Source organism: Orcinus orca, chromosome 15 (assembly GCF_937001465.1).
Source record: "Orcinus orca chromosome 15, mOrcOrc1.1, whole genome shotgun sequence".
NCBI classification, from domain to species: Eukaryota; Metazoa; Chordata; class Mammalia; order Artiodactyla; family Delphinidae; genus Orcinus; species Orcinus orca.
Genome location: NC_064573.1, coordinates 31726955 through 31743441, shown reverse-complemented (window position 1 = coordinate 31743441; position 16487 = coordinate 31726955). Strand labels below are relative to the sequence as shown.

General features: G+C 38.4%; 1 non-coding gene across 1 annotated transcript; it reads right to left on the bottom strand.

Moving 5' to 3' along the window:
• Positions 1-1011: 1011 nt before the first annotated feature.
• LOC117198661 (U6 spliceosomal RNA) lies at positions 1012-1118 on the bottom strand. Its single transcript, XR_004479881.1, has one exon. It is a non-coding gene; the product is annotated as a U6 spliceosomal RNA (small nuclear RNA).
• Between the last annotated feature and the right edge of the window lie 15369 nt (positions 1119-16487).

Genomic DNA, 16487 nt, shown 5'->3' with positions numbered 1-16487 from the left:
TTACAATTATTATATCTTCTTCTTGAATTGATCCCTTGATGATTATGAAGTGTCATTCTTTGTCTCATAAAAGTCTTTATTTAAAAGTTTATTTTATTTGATATAAATACTGCTACTCCATCTTTCTTTTTATCTCCATTTGCATAGAATACCATTTTTCCATCCCCTCACTTTCAGTCTGTATTTGTCTTTAGATCTGAAGTGTGTCTCTTGTAGACAGCATATATACTGGTCTTGTTTATGTACCCATTCGGGAAGTCTTTGTCTTTTAGTTGGAGCATTTAATTTGTTTACATTTAAAGTAATTATCTATACGTGTATTCTTATTTACACTTTGTTAATTGTTTTGGATTTGTTTTTGTCAGTCTTTTTTCTGTTTCTCCTTTTTTTTCTCTTCTCTTGTGGTTTGATGACTATCTTTATGTCTTTATATCTATTATAGATTTTTGTTTTTCAGTTACTGTGAGGCTTTGGTATAGCAGTCTATATATATATATATATATATATATATATATATATATATACACACACACATGAATGCTTTAGTTTTCTGATCTCTTAATTTCAAAAGCATTTTAAATCTCCTGCACTTGTCCTCCCCTCCTGTCATGATTCCTGGTTTTGATATCATATTTTACAGGTAATTATTTTGCATACCTCTTAAGTGCTTATTGTGTATACAGATAATTTTACTACTTTTGTCTTTTAACTTCCCTACTAGTTTGTGTGTGGATGATTTCTTACCTTTACTATAGGTTTGCCTTTACCATTGAGATTTTCCATTTTGTAATTTTCTTATTTCTAGATGTGGCCTTTTCTTTTCTACCTAAATAAGTTCCTTTAGCATTTGTTGTAAGGCTGGTTTGGTGGTGCTGAATTCTTTCAGCTTTTGCTTGTCTACAAAGCTTTCAATTTCTCCATGCAATATGGATGAGAGTCTTGCTGGATATTCTTGGTTGTAGGTTTTTCCCTTTCATGACTTTAAATATATTGTGCACTCCCTTCTGGCCTAAAAATGTGGAATACTTCACAAATTCACATGTCATTCTTGTGCAAGGCCCATGCTTATCTTCTCTGTATTGTTCCAATTTTACTATATGTGCTGTTGAAGTGAGCACTGATGTGATTTATTTTTTATAATATTTAATTTTTCACACCAATAGTTTGAAGAGTGACAGTTATACTGATATATTTATGTGTGTGTACATGTGTGTGTGTGTTAGAGACAGAGCTGGACTGAAGCAAAAAGGTGAATGAAGTAGATAATAGTCTGTTGGTGTGAGTTTTGTGTTGCATTCTTACCTCCTACCCTGCTTTTGTGACCAGCATCCCTTTACTCCCCTTAATAATCCTTTTACCTTGGGGACTCTGATTCCTTTGTTAAATCCTGTATGTCCAGAGTTCCCAGTAGGCTACTTAGACCTGAAAATGATGAATGGTCTAGGTACTCTTTTTTTTTACTGATAAAAATTCACATATTCTTTGTCCTTTCCACCACAGTCCCTTCTGCTCTGCTTTTACAACTGGCAACAAGATTATATGACAAATATATTTATGCTCTTGACATTTTAATAGAAGACTAAATTTTGTACTTTCTAACATTTGTATTTAATAGTATATGGATGGCTTGAAAGAACAACTTCACTTTTGCCATCTAAACCCAAATAGTAACTCTAATTGGGAAACCTTAGGCCAAGTGGAAGTGTTCAAATGTAACCTTACAGTAGACGATTTAGGCCAGGTAGATGTTAGAACATTCTCTAGTAACATGTAAACAACCAAACTAGAAGAACTACAACTTTAATTTTTATAAATATAGTTCAAGAGGCTTAGTCTTAGTTGGTGCATGTGTAACAGGGATCATTTTGTTTTAAAATATGTTTAGGTATATTCTCCTATCTTGAAATTTTTCTTGATCCATGGCTTTTTACCCTTTATTAAAAAATATGTACCAACTTTATTGAGATGGGGTTTTCATATTTTTTACAATATTATATAAAGTTACAGGTGTACAACATAATGATTTACAATTTTTAAAGTTTATACTCCATTTATAGTTATTATAAAATATCGGTCATACTACCTGTGATATATAATATATCCATATAGCTTATTTGTTTCATGCATAGTAGTTGTACCTGTTAATCCCCCACTATCAACTAGCCCCTCCCCCTTCCCTCTCCCTACTGGTAACCACTAGTTTGTACTCTGTACCTGTCAGTCTGTTTCTTTTTGTTACATTCACTAGTTAGTTTTTTTTAGATTCCACATATAAGTGATGTTGTACAGTATTTGTCTTTCTCTGACTTATTTCAGTTAGCATAATACCCTCCAAATCTATCCATATTGTAACAAATGGCAAAATTTCATTCTTTTTTATGGCTAAATAGTAATGCATTGTATATGTATACCATATCTTCATTATCCATTTATCTGTTGACAGACACTTAGGTTGCTCCCATATCTTGGCAATTCTAAACAATGTTGCTATGAACATTAGGGTGCATGTATCTTTTCAAATTTATGTTCTTGTTTTTATTTTGAATGTACACCAGGATGGAATTGCTGAGTCATACGGTATCTGTATTCCTATTTTTTGAGAAACTATCATAATGTTTTCCACAGTAGCTCCACCAATTTATAATCCCACCAACATTGTATGTGTTCCCTTTTCTCTACATTCTAGCCAACATTTATTATTTGTGGTCTTTTTGATGATAAACGTTCTGACAGGTGTGAGATGATACATCATTGTGGTTTTAATTTGCATTTCTCTGATGAATGATGATTAATAATGAATATCTTTGCATGTGTGTTTGGCCATCTGCATGTCTTATTTGGAAAAATGTCTATTCAATGTGTACCACTCACTGAACAGAAGCCCCCTAAAATAAGAAACTCATTTCTCATCTTTGACAATCAAATTCTGTTTTCTTATTTACTTTAGGTGCCAGCCTGTTGTTGAAGGGTTACTTAGAGAAAGAATAAGTAAGTAGCCTACTCCCCTTCCACCAGATGGCTTGTGGAAGAGAGACAGTAACAATGCATATGGGTCATAGAGTAGCATCCTCTTCCTAATCCTCCACTCTATGCCTTCCAAGCCAACTAATGGGAGGTTGCTTACAAACAATCACAAGGAAGTTTGAAAACACTGGGGCTAGTGACCGAATTTCCCACAGTTATGAACACACTTACTGTTTACATTATGTCTCCATTCTGATTGGTCTTTGTTTATATTTCACTTTTAAGGAATGCTAGGAGTAAACTGGACTCCCTGGGGCAGCCCCACATGAGCTAGACAGAGGTGGTGGCAGAGAGCTGTAACAGCTTTATTGAGACAATGCTCAGGAGTCCCCATGGCCTACGTGTGACATGCAAATAATACCAAAGAGAGTCAAAAGTACTGGCAGAAATGGACTGGAAGCGATCTGGTGTAACAATAAAGAGACTGTGTTGAGAAGGACCTTGAGACCCAAAGGCAAAGGGACCAGTTCATGTATTCCAGTAGAAAGTGCCTATTTATCATGGGCCCATTTGCCTGTCTTTGACATACCTCTGAGTAAACCAGTCTAATAAACAGAATCAAATGGTTACCAAGGGCTGGGGGGAGGGAGAAATGGGGAATTACTAATCAAAGTGCACAAACTTTCAAGCAAGAAGCTCTAGAGATCTGATGTACAGCATTGTACTTATAGTTAGCAATAATATATTGTACACTTAAAAATTTGTCAATAGTGTAGATCTCATGTTAAGTGTTCTAATGACAATTGAATAAATTAAAAAAAAAAAAAGAATCAGGCCGGACCCTTGGTTAAAAATATCAAAAACGATACAGAGGATACTGTAGGACTTAGAAGATGAGAGGAGGAAATTCTACTGTCATGAGGTCGCATAAGCCACACCTTTCCCCCACACTCAGGTGCAATTTTGGAAAGGACAGTGAACAGGGCAGAACTTTGAATGAAAACAACTGGCCTAAGTGTCCCATGCAGAAGTTGTGTTATTTAAATATGTTTCTTAAATTATTGCCTTAGCTTAGCACTGAATTACTGGATTAAACCAAAATTCAGTTCCTCCTCACCCCAGCTACCCATCAGTCAAGGACGCATGAGAAAGAATAGACAAGTTGTAGAGAAATAAAACAGCTGTGAATAATGCTTGGCTCTAGCTGTCCATGTTTTTTTCTTATTGGCATTTTCTACACAAGTTCCAAGGCTCATTATAAACTGTCATTTGTGTACAATCTGGCAAATTATTTTATTATGGGGACCCACCAGACCAGTTAATTAAAAATACATAAAATAGATGATATATTTCTAGAGAGCAGAAAATGTATTTGGAATTGCATAGTACCTCTCCAACACACACACATGCATGCACACACACCCAGTGGTATCTAGAAAAGTGCTTGCACATAGCTCGCATTTTGTCACTATTTGGTAAATTGTCTTGGGTGACTACATATTTGTTTACAATGTACATGGATGCTTATTGTTTCATAGTTTCTTGACACTCCTTTGGCTATGTAGGTATGTACACATTGTGCTTTTCTTCTTCAAGCTTTGAGATTGATTGAGGTATCCTAGGTCTGGTTAGAAGTTTTCAGGGATAGTGATCAGGTATGAGATCTTGGAATTTAGGTCATATCAAAGAGAGTGAGTCAATAGTCTTTGGGCAAAAATAACTAGGTTTTATTCTTCTAGAACATTTACTTCCTTTTAGCAGACTGGCTTAAAAGAATACTTAAAGTCTGCCTCTCTCTGCTGGTGATAATTATTTCAAATTCATGCAGTTTCACTGAGTGATCATTTACAGACCTCCTTCCTTCCACATGATGAAATGGTTGGACTTGGTAACTGTTCCACAATCTAAACCTCTCTAAGAATTTCTAAACCATGTAAATTATTTATCAGGACTCAAAAAGTATAAAGAGAAGGAACAAGAGAGAAATGAGATACAAAACTTTAGAGCCAAAGGCAAGGAAGCTGACAGTAAAATAAAATTTACAAAGACTTTTAGTTGTTTAAAGAAAGGTGTCAGACACTACTTTTATTCATAGATAGGGAAGTCATCAGATTTTCAAAGATGTCAAACACTACTGTTATTCATAGATAGGGCAGTCATCAGGTTTTCAAAGATGTAGGTCTGTCATATGAAACTAGGTGCCAACTACTCTGTTTCTTAGATTGCATCTTCTAGCAAACAGAACAATCTAATGGACTGCAGTATGCACAGAGTCTTCCCAAACTTGGAAGAGTTCCAGGGGTCAGGGTAGCTGAGGGAGAAAAATAATGTACTAACCCATTTTATCAGTATAAAAGCAGAGTATTAAACATTTAGAGCAAAGGAAACGAGGAAGTAAAGACCAGCTCTATGGCTATAAGAATCTTGTTATTTTTATATCATCTCCACATTTTAAAAAAAATATTTTGGTTTTTCTCCTTACTTATGAATACCTTAGAATGAAAAGATATAGTGGATTTGATTTTAGAGGTAATATGGGACAGGGAAAACTCGGTAGATTGTGCCCTACTCCGTAGAAGATGAGGGTTGAGTAAAATCCAAAGGGACAGAGTAGAAGCAGTTAACAAGTGAATAAATGCAAGCTGATTGCCTTGATCCCAGAGCTTAGGAATAAGAACAGTGAAGTCCATGTGGGTGTGAGAAAGGCCTTGGCCCCAAGCAATAAAAGGATCCATAAGTACAATATTCTGAAAGGCTAAGATTTTAGTCCAGTGGTTGAAAAATGACAATCTCTATTCTTTCTTGCTGTAGCTATATTATGATATAAAATGTGTCTTCTTATCTACAAATTTATAATCCCATTTTTCTTCCACAAGTGAGTCTTCTAAGTAGTGTTAAACAACCTTGATTCATTCCTGCATTCTCAGAGATTATCCAGTGCCAGAAGCATTGTGAATAAAATAATAAGTGCTTGCATGTTTAATGATAACTCTGGCCTTAGTCCTTCCTTTTCTCTAATTTATGATAAAAACTGTCCCCAACCCATGAAGATTAGTTTGATGGATTCCACCTCATGTTTAGCTGTCTGTTCTTTATGTTTTTTATTTTAACTCTGGTCTATTAAACAGTCAGAACTGTTATTTCTGGTAAGGTGCTTTCTGAGTTTGAGTTTGAACACACCACTTAGCACAATGGGATAAATAAGTATATGGACAATTTCATTTACAAAATGATCCATTTTAAAACATACAAGAAAAAAGCCCTCTAACTGATGGTGTTTCATCATTTCAGTAAGAAGAGATAGAAAATTTTGGCAACAAACGGAGAAAACAAGGTCTCTGGAGTCAAGAAGCCTCTTGCCTTGCAGGTGGTCTTAACTCAGGTTACTCAGTCCTAATAGGGACTCCTTGCTGAGAGGTTTCAGGATGTCCTTTTGGAAGTATGTGAACCATCAGATTCATAGAAGCCTCTCTTACTGCTATAAAAACAGTATCCATTTGCCACAGCCCGGTGACTTCACTGTGATAATTTTGCTGAATCCTGATGGGGCAGAGCACTGTAAATATGGGGATATCTTATTTCAGCCCTCGAATGACCCACAACTAGCTCCTATTATTAATAATTCATCTAAGGTTCATCTCAAGCATTCAAGGAAAAGCAGCATGGCTTTTGCACTTAAGAAAGACCAGGTTGCAGACTCCTGATCTGAATTGTTTCCTGAACTTCTTTATTATTTACTGAGATTCCTGAAATGCAAACAACTGGAGACTTATCAGGCAAAGGCAGATCCCCTGAGCCTTTTATCATTCAGTCTGCAATTCTGAGTATTTTCTCTATAACCAGACAGCATACCAAATGAAACTAGAGTCTTTAAAGGGAAATGAGGCAATTGGAATGTCAATTTTATTTAGTAATTTATTGTAAAAACTAAACTACATATCTGGCTGATTGACAAAATCCATCCAACTCTTAAGGGCAAAACAAACTATCTCAAGAGGTACAGTTATGCAGATTTTGCTTTTACTTATAGGAAGATATTGAATGTGTGTGTGTGTGTGTGTGTGTGTGTGAGAGAGAGAGAGAGAGAGAGAGAGAGAGAGAGAGAGAGGGAGAGAGAGAGAGATAGGAAGCAAGTGGTGGAGGGAGAGGGAGAATATTAAAGCTCAATACAATATCTAGAATTGCTTGACTGAAAATATTGAGAGTGAGAGTAAGGGAGTTAGAAGCAAGGATATCATGTCATGTTTTCTCTCTTCTTCAATAAGCCTTTTTAAAATATATATATATATATATTTAATATCTATATTGGAGTATAACTGCTTTACAATGGTGTGTTAGTTTCTGCTTTATAACAAAGTGAATTAGCTATACATACACATATATCCCCATATCTCCTCCCTCTTGCCTCTCCCTCCCACCCTCCCTATCTCACCCCTCTAGGTGGTGATAAAGCACCCAGCTGATCTCCCTGTGCCATGCAGCTGCTTCTCACTAGCTATGTATTTTACATTTGGCAGTGCATATATGTCCATGCCACTCTTTCACTTCATCCCAGCTTACACTTCCCCCTCCCTGTGTCCTCAAATCCAATCTCTACATCTGTGTCTTTATTCCTGTCCTGCCTCTAGGTTCTTCAGAACTTTTTTTTTTTTTCTCAGATTCCATATATATGTGTTAGCATACAGTATTTGTTTTTCTCTTTCTGACTTACTTCACTCTGTATGACAGACTCTAGGTCCATCCACCTCACTACAAATAACTCAGTTTCATTCATTTTTACGGCTGAGTAATATTCCATTGTATATATGTGCCACATCTTCTTTATCCATTCATCTGTTGATGGACACTAGGTTACTTCCATGTCCTGGCTATTGTAGATAGAGCTGCAATGAACATGTGGTACATGATTCTTAGAACACTCCCTAACATCATACACAAAAATAAACTCAAAACGGATTAAAGACCTAAATGTAAGGCCAGACACTATAAAACTCTTAGAGGAAAACATAGACAGAACACTCTATGACATAAATCACAGCAAGATCCTTTGACCCACCTCTTAGAGAAATGGAAATAAAACAAAAATAAACAAATGGGACCTAATGAAACTTAAAAGTTTTTGCACAGCAAAGGAAACCATAAACAAGACAAAAAGATAACCCTCAGAATGGGAGAAAATATTTGCAAACAAAGCATTAACAAAGGATTAATCTCCAAATCTTACAAGCAGCTCATGCAGCTCAATATCAAAAAAAAAAACCAAACAACCCAATCCAAAACTGGGCAGAAGACCTAAATAGACATTTCTCCAAAAAAGATACACAGATTGCCTACAAACACATGAAAGAATGCTCAACAGCACAAATCATTAGAGAAATGCAAATCAAAACTACAATGAGGTATCACCTCACACCAGTCAGAATGACCATCATCAAAAAATCTAGGGAAGAAAAGGGAACTCTCTTGCACAGTTGGTGGGAATGTAAATTGATACAGCCACTATGGAGAACAGTATGGTGGCTCCTTAGAAAACTAAAAATAGAACTACCATATGACCCAGCAATCCCACTACTGGGCAAAAACCCTGAGAAAACCACAGTTCAATGAGCCTTTTAACTTCTTCCATAGGCTGTCTTTTCAGTTTCTTTTCCATCAAGGATGGCATGGACTCCTTGTGGATCTCCCTCACTAAGCCATGAAGGTATCATCAGTACAGAATCTGAGGGCTGCAGAGGTCTCAAAAAAAACATGGTTATATTCTTGGGACAGACTCAAGCCTTCTTCCATAGAGACCTAAGGGGAAAATAAACTATATTAAAAAGAGAGAAAGGGAGAGACACTTGATCAAAAAGTATGTTCTCTACCAGTGTTGTAGGCCTTGGTTACATGTAAAAGGCGAGATTTTTTTTTTTTTAATTTTTATTGAAGTATAGTTGGTTTACAATGTTGTGTTAGTTGTGTTAGCTTCTACTATACAGCAAAGTGAATCAGTTATATGTATACATATATCCCCTTTTTTCTGGATTTCCTTCCCATTTAGGTAACCTCAGAGCACTGAGTAGGGTTCCCTGTGCTATACATTAGGTCCTCATTAGTTATCTGTTTTATACATAGTATCAATAGTGTATATGTCAATCCCAATCTCCCAGTTCATCCCATCCCTTCTTTCCCCCTTGGTATCCATATGTTTGTTCTCTACATCTGTGTCTCTATTTCTGCTTTGTAAATAAGATCATCTATACCAATTTTTCAGGTTCCACGTATATGCGTTAATATACAATATTTGTTTTTCTCTTTCTGACTTACTTCACTCTGTATGACAGTTCTCTAGGTCTATCCACGTCTCTAGAAATGACCCAATTTAATTTCTTTTTATGGGTGAGAATTTTATTTTAAGGGAAGACTCCTAGAATTTCTGAACTTGAAGGACAAATGGGAAATCAGAACCTCTGAAAGGGCAATAGAAAAGAACTGATTAAAGAAATTGGAAACCACTCTCGAGACTTCAAAAGAAGTAACATAGCACAGTAGTCAAAAACATGGCTTTAGGGCTTCCCTGGTGGCGCAGTGGTTGAGGGTCCGCCTGCCGATGCAGGGGACACGGGTTCGTGTTCTGGTCTGGGAAGATCCCACATGCCGCGGAGCGGCTGGGTCCATGAGCCATGGCCGCTGAGCCTGCGCGTCCGGAGCCTGTGCTCCGCAACGGGAGAGGCCACAACAGTGAGAGGCCCTCGTACCGAAAAACGAAAAAAAAAAAAACAAAAAAAAACATGGCTTTAGGTTAAAACTACTTGGTTTCAAGGCCTAGCTCTACTACTTTTTAGCCTTGCAAATCTGACTAAATATCTTAAACTTTTGGTCTTACTGTACTCATCTGTAACATAAGATAATAACACCAGCCCCAGAGGCTCTTTGTCAGGGTTAAATGAGATCACCTATAAAATATACATTGAAAGTGCTGGGCACAGGTTAAAACTCTATAACTATTAGTTATTATTAGTTGTAGTCTTAAGTGGAGCTCGCAACTCTAGACTCTTAACTGGAGCTCAGCTCCAGGCTGTTAGTTGGCTTCTACTTTGTCCCTCCTATCTTCTTATCCTGGGACTCTGGCTGAAAGAGCACATCTTACCTGGAATATGATGTTCCTATGATGAAGAACAGGTAGGCAGAAGGTAGAGATAACTGCACCCACATCCCATGGTCAAAGACAAATGGAGAAATCTAAAGTCAATGAAGCAGGATGTATACTCACTTTACAATGAGTGATGGCAATGATGAGGAAAAAAACAAATTGTAAAGAAATAATAGAAGGTACCAAAATCAGTTATATTTAAATGCACTACACTCTTAAATTTAAAAAGACAAAGATTATCAGAACACATTTTTTAAAAGCACTTGTACTTGAAACATCTTACACATAAGGATATAGAAATAGTAAAATTTGAATGGAAATTAATACAAAAAGAAAGCTGATACACTGACTTAATATCAGACAAAGTACAGAGTGGGGGGGACCTTGAAGATGGCGGAAGAGTAAGACGCGGAGATCACCTTCCTCCCCACAGATACACCAGAAATACATCTACACGTGGAACAACTCCTACAGAACACCTACTGAAGGCTGGCAGAAGACCTCAAACCTCCCAAAAGGCAAGAAACTCCACACGTACCTGGGTAGGGCAAAAGAAAAAAAGAAAAAAAAAACAGAAACAAAAGAATAGGGACGGCACCTGCACCAGTGGGAGGGAGCTGTGAAGGAGGAAAAGTTTCCACACACTAGGAAGCCCCTTCGCGGGCGGAGACTGCGGGAGGCGCAGGGGGGGAGCTTCGAAGCCGCGGAGGAGAGCACAGCAACGGGTGCGGAGGGCAAAGCGGGGAGATTCCCGCACAGAGGATCGGTGCCGACCTGCACTCACCAGCCGGAGAGGCTTGTCTGCTCACCCGCCGGGGCGGGCGGGGCTGCGAGCTGAGGCTCTGAGGCTCGGGTTTCGGTTTCGGACGGAGCGCAGGGAGAGGACTGGGGTTGGTGGCTTGAACATAGCCTGAAGGGGTTAGTGCACCACAGCTAGCCGGGAGGGAGTCCGGGGAAAAGTTTGCACCTGCCGAAGAGGCAAGAGACTTTTTCTTCCCTCTCTGTTTCCTGGTGCGTGAGGAGAGGGGTTTAAGAACGCTGCTTAAAGGAACTCCAGAGACGGGCGCGAGCCGTGGCTAAAAGCGCGAACCCCAGAGACGGGCGGGAGACGTTAAGGCTGCTGCTGCCGCCACCGAGGGGCCTGTGTGCGAGCACAGGTCACTCTCCACACCCCTCTTCCGCGGAGCCTGTGCAGCCCGCCACTGCCAGGTTCCCGGGATCCAGGGACAACTTCCCCGAGAGAACGCACGGCGGGCCTCAGGCTGGTGCAAAGTCACGCCGGACTTTGCCGCTGCAGGCCCGCCCCGCACTCAGTGCCCCTCCCTCCCCGCCGGCCTTAGTGCGCCAGAACCCCCGAATCAGCGGCTCCTTTAACCCCGTCCTGTCTGAGCAAAAAACAGACGCCCTCCAGCGACCTACACGCAGAGGCAGGGCCAAACCCAAAGCTGAGCCCCTGTGAGCTGTGAGAACAAAGAAGAGAAAGGGAAATCTCTCCCAGCAGCCTCAGAAGCAGCGGATTAAAGCTCCACAATCAACTTGATATACCCTGCATCTGTGGAATGCATGAATAGACAACCAATCATCCCAAATTAAGGAAGTGGACTTTAGGAGCAAGATCTATGATTTTTTTCCCTATTCCTCTTTTTGTGAGTGTGTATGTGTATGCTTCTGTGTGAGATCTTGTCTGTATAGTCTTGCTTCCACCATTTGTCCTAGGGTTCTATCCGTCCATGTTTTTTTCTTAAAATTTTTTTCTTAATAATCAATTTTAATTTTAATAACGTTATTATACTTTACCTTCGTCCTTTCTTTCTTTCTTTCCTTCCTTCCCTCCTTCCCTCCTTTAGACAACGAATCATCCCAAATTGAGGAGGTGGTCTCTGACAGCAAGATTTATGATTTTCCCCCCTTTACCTCTTTTAGTGAGGGTGTATGTGTATGCTTCTGTGTAAGATTTTGTCTGTATAGCTTTGCTTCCAACATTTGTCCTAAGGTTCTATCCGTCCCTTTTTTTTTTTTCTAAATAAGAATTTTTTAATTCAATAACTTTATTATACTTTATTTTATTTTTACTGTACCTTCTTTCTTTCTGTTTTTCCTTCTTTCCCTCCTTCCTTCCTTCCTCCCTCCCTCCCTCCCTCCTTTTTTCCTTCTTGCCTTCTTTCCTTCTTTGCTTCTTTCTTTCTTTCTTCCTTCCTTCCTTCCTTCCTTCCCTCCTTTCCTTCTTTCTTTCCTCATACTTCTACTAATTCCCTCTACTTTTTCTCCCTTTTATTCTGAGCCATGTGGATGAAAGGCTCTTGGTGCTCCAGCCAGGAGTCAGGGCTCTGCCTCTGAGGTAGGAGAGCCAACTTCAGGACACTGGTCCACAAGAGACCTCCCAGCTCCACATAATATCGAACGGTGAAAATCTCCCAGAGACCTCCATCTTAACACCAGCACCCAGCTTCACTCAACAACCAGCAAGCCACAGTGCTGGACAACCTATGCCAAACAACTAGCAAAACAGGAACACAACCCCACCCATTAGCAGAGAGGCTGCCTAAAATCATAATAAGGCCACAGACACCCCAAAACACACCACCAGACATGAACCTGCCCACTAGAGAGACAAGATCCAGCCTCATCCACCACAACACAGGCACTAGTCCCCTCCACCAGGAAGCCTACACAACCCACTGAACCAACCTTAGCCACTGGAGACAGACATCAAAAACAGCGGGAACTACGAACCTGCAGTCTGCAAAAAGGAGACCCCAAACACAGTAAGATAAGCAAAATGAGAAGACAGAAAAACACACAGCAGGTGAAGGAGCAAGATAAAAACCCACCAGACCTAACAAATGAAGAGGAAATAGGCAGTCTACCTGAAAAAGAATTCAGAATAATGATAGTAAGGATAATCCGAAATCTTGGAAATAGAATGGACAAAATGCAAGAATCAGTTAACAAGGACCTAGAAGAAATAAAAATGAAACAAGCAACGATGAACAACACAATAAATGAAATTAAAAGTACTCTAGATGGGATCAATAGCAGAATAACTGAGGCAGAAGAACGGATAAGTGACCTGGAAGATAAAATAGTGGCAATAACTAATGCAGAGCAGAATAAAGAAAAAAGAATGAAAAGAACTGAGGAAAGTCTCAGAGACCTCTGGGACAACATTAAATGCACCAACATTCGAATTATAAGGGTTCCAGAAGAAGAAGAGAAAAAGAAAGGGACTGAGAAGATATTTGAAGAGATTATAGTTGAAAACTTCCCTAATATGGGAAAGGAAATAGTTAATCAAGTCCAGGAAGCACAGAGAGTCCCATACAGGATAAATACAAGGAGAAATACGCCAAGACACATATTAATCACACTGTCAAAAATTAAATACAAAGAAAGCATATTAAAAGCAGCAAGGGAAAAACAAGAAATAACACATAAGGGAATCCCCATAAGGTTAACAGCTGATCTCTCAGCAGAAACCCTACAAGCCAGAAGGGAGTGGCAGGACATAATGAAAATGATAAAGGAGAAAAACCTGCAGCCAAGACTACTCTACCCAGCAAGGATCTCATTCAGATTTGATGGAGAAATTAAAATCTTTACAGACAAGCAAAAGCTGAGAGTGTTCAGCACCACCAAACCAGCTTTACAACAAATGCTAAAGGATCTTCTCTAGGCAAGAAACACAAGAGAAGGAAAAGACCTATAATAACGAACCTAAAACAATTTAGAAAATGGGAATAGGAACATACATATCGATAATTACCTTAAATGTAAATGGACTAAATGCTCCCACCAAAAGACACAGATTAGCTGAATGGATACAAAAACAAGACCCTTATATATGCTGTCTACAAGAGACCCACTTCAGACCTAGAGACACATACAGACTGAAAGTAAGGGGATGGAAAATGATATTCCATGCAAATGGAAACCAAAAGAAAGCTGGAGTAGCAATTCTCATATCAGACAAAATAGACTTTAAAATAAGGACTATTAAAAGAGACAAAGAAGGACACTACATAATGATCAAGGGATCGATCCAAGAAGAAGATATAACAATTGTAAATATTTATGCACCCAATATAGGAGCACCTCTATACATAAGGCAAATACTAACAGCCATAAAAGTGGAAATCGACAGTAACACATTCATAGTAGGGGACTTAAACACCCCACTTTCACCCATGGACAGATCATCCAAAATGAAAATAAATAAGGAAACACAAGCTTTAAATGATACATTAAACAAGATGGACTTAATTGATATTTATAGGACACTCCATCCAAAAACAACAGAATACACATTTTTCTCAAGTGCTCATGGAACATTCTCCAGGATAGATCATATCTTGAGTCACAAATCAAGCCTTGGTAAATTTAAGAAAATTGAAATTGTATCAAGTATCTTTTCTGACCACAACGCCATGAGACTAGATATCAATTACAGGAAAAGATCTGTAAAAAATACAAACACATGGAGGCTAAACAATACACTACTTAATAATGAAGTGATCACTGAAGAAATCAAAGAGGAAATCAAAAAATACCTAGAAACAAATGACAATGGAGACACAAGGACCCAAAACCTGTGGGATGCAGCAAAAGCAGTTCTAAGGGGGAAGTTTATAGCAATACAAGCCCACCTTAAGAAGCAGGAAACATCTCGAATAAACAACCTAACCTTGCACCTCAAGCAATTAGAGAAAGAAGAACAAAAAAACCCCAAAGCTAGCAGAAGGAAAGAAATCATAAAAATCAGATCAGAAATAAATGAAAAGAAATGAAGGAAACAATAGCAAAGATCAATAAAACTAAAAGCTGGTTCTTTGAGAAGATAAACAAAATAGATAAACCACTAGCCAGACTCATCAAGAAAAAAAGGGAGAAGACTCAAATCAATAGAATTCGAAATGAAAAAGGAGAGGTAACAACTGACACTGCAGAAATAAAAGAGATCATGAGAGATTACTACAAGCAACTCTATGCCTATAAAATGGACAACCTGGAAGAAATGGACAAATTCTTAGAAAGACACAACCTGCCAAGACTGAATCAGGAAGAAATAGAATATATGAACAGACCAATCACAAGCACTGAAATTGAAACTGTGATTAAAAATCTTCCAACAAACAAAAGCCCAGGACCAGATGGCTTCACAGGCAAATTCTATCAAACATTTAGAGAAGAGCTAACACCTATCCTTCTCAAACTCTTCCAAAATATAGCAGAGAAAGGAACACTCCCAAACTCCTTCAACGAGGCCACCATCACCTTGATACCAAAACCAGACAAGGATGTCACAAAGAAAGAAAACTACAGGCCAATATCACTGATGAACATAGATGCAAAAATCCTCAACAAAATACTAGCAAACAGAATCCAACAGCACATTAAAAGGATCATACACCATGATCAAGTGGGGTTTATTCCAGGAATGCAAGGATTCTTCAATATACACAAATCTATCAACGTGATAAACCATATTAACAAATTGAAGGAGAAAAACCATACGATCATCTCAATAGATGCAGAGAAAGCTTTCAACAAAATTCAACACCGATTTATGATAAAAACCCTGCAGAAAGTAGGCATAGAGGGAACTTTCCTCAACATAATAAAGGCCATATATGAGAAGCCCACAGCCAACATCATCCTCAATGGTGAAAACCTGAAAGCATTTCCACTAAGATCAGGAACAAGACAAGGTTGCCCACTCTCACCACTCTTATTCAACATAGTTTTGGAAGTTTTAGCCACAGCAATCAGAGTAGAAAAGGAAATAAAAGGAATCCAAATCAGAAAAGAAGAAGCAAAGCTGTCACTGTTTGCAGATGACATGATCCTATACATAGAGAATCCTGTAGATGCTACCAGAAAACTACTAGAGCTAATCAATGAATTTGGTAAAGTGGCAGGATACAAAATTAATGCACAGAAATCTCTGGCATTCCTATATACTAATGATGAAAAATCTGAAAGTGAAATCAAGAAAACACTCTCATTTACCATTGCAACAAAAAGAATAAAATATCTAGGAATAAACCTACCTAAGGAGACAAAAGACCTGTATGCAGAAAATTATAAGACTCTGATGAAAGAAATTAAAGATGATACAAATAGATGGAGAGATATACCATGTTCTTGGATTGGAAGAATCAACATTGTGAAAATGACTCTACTACCCAAAGCAATCTATAGATTCAATGCAATCCCTATCAAAATACCAGTGGCATTTTTCACAGAAGTAGAACAAAAAATTTTGCAATTTGTATGGAAACACAAAAGACCCTGAATAGCCAAAGCTATCTTGAGAACGAAAGAAGGAACTGGAGGAATCAGGCTCCCTGACTTCGGACTATACTACAAAGCTACACTTATCAAGACGGTATGG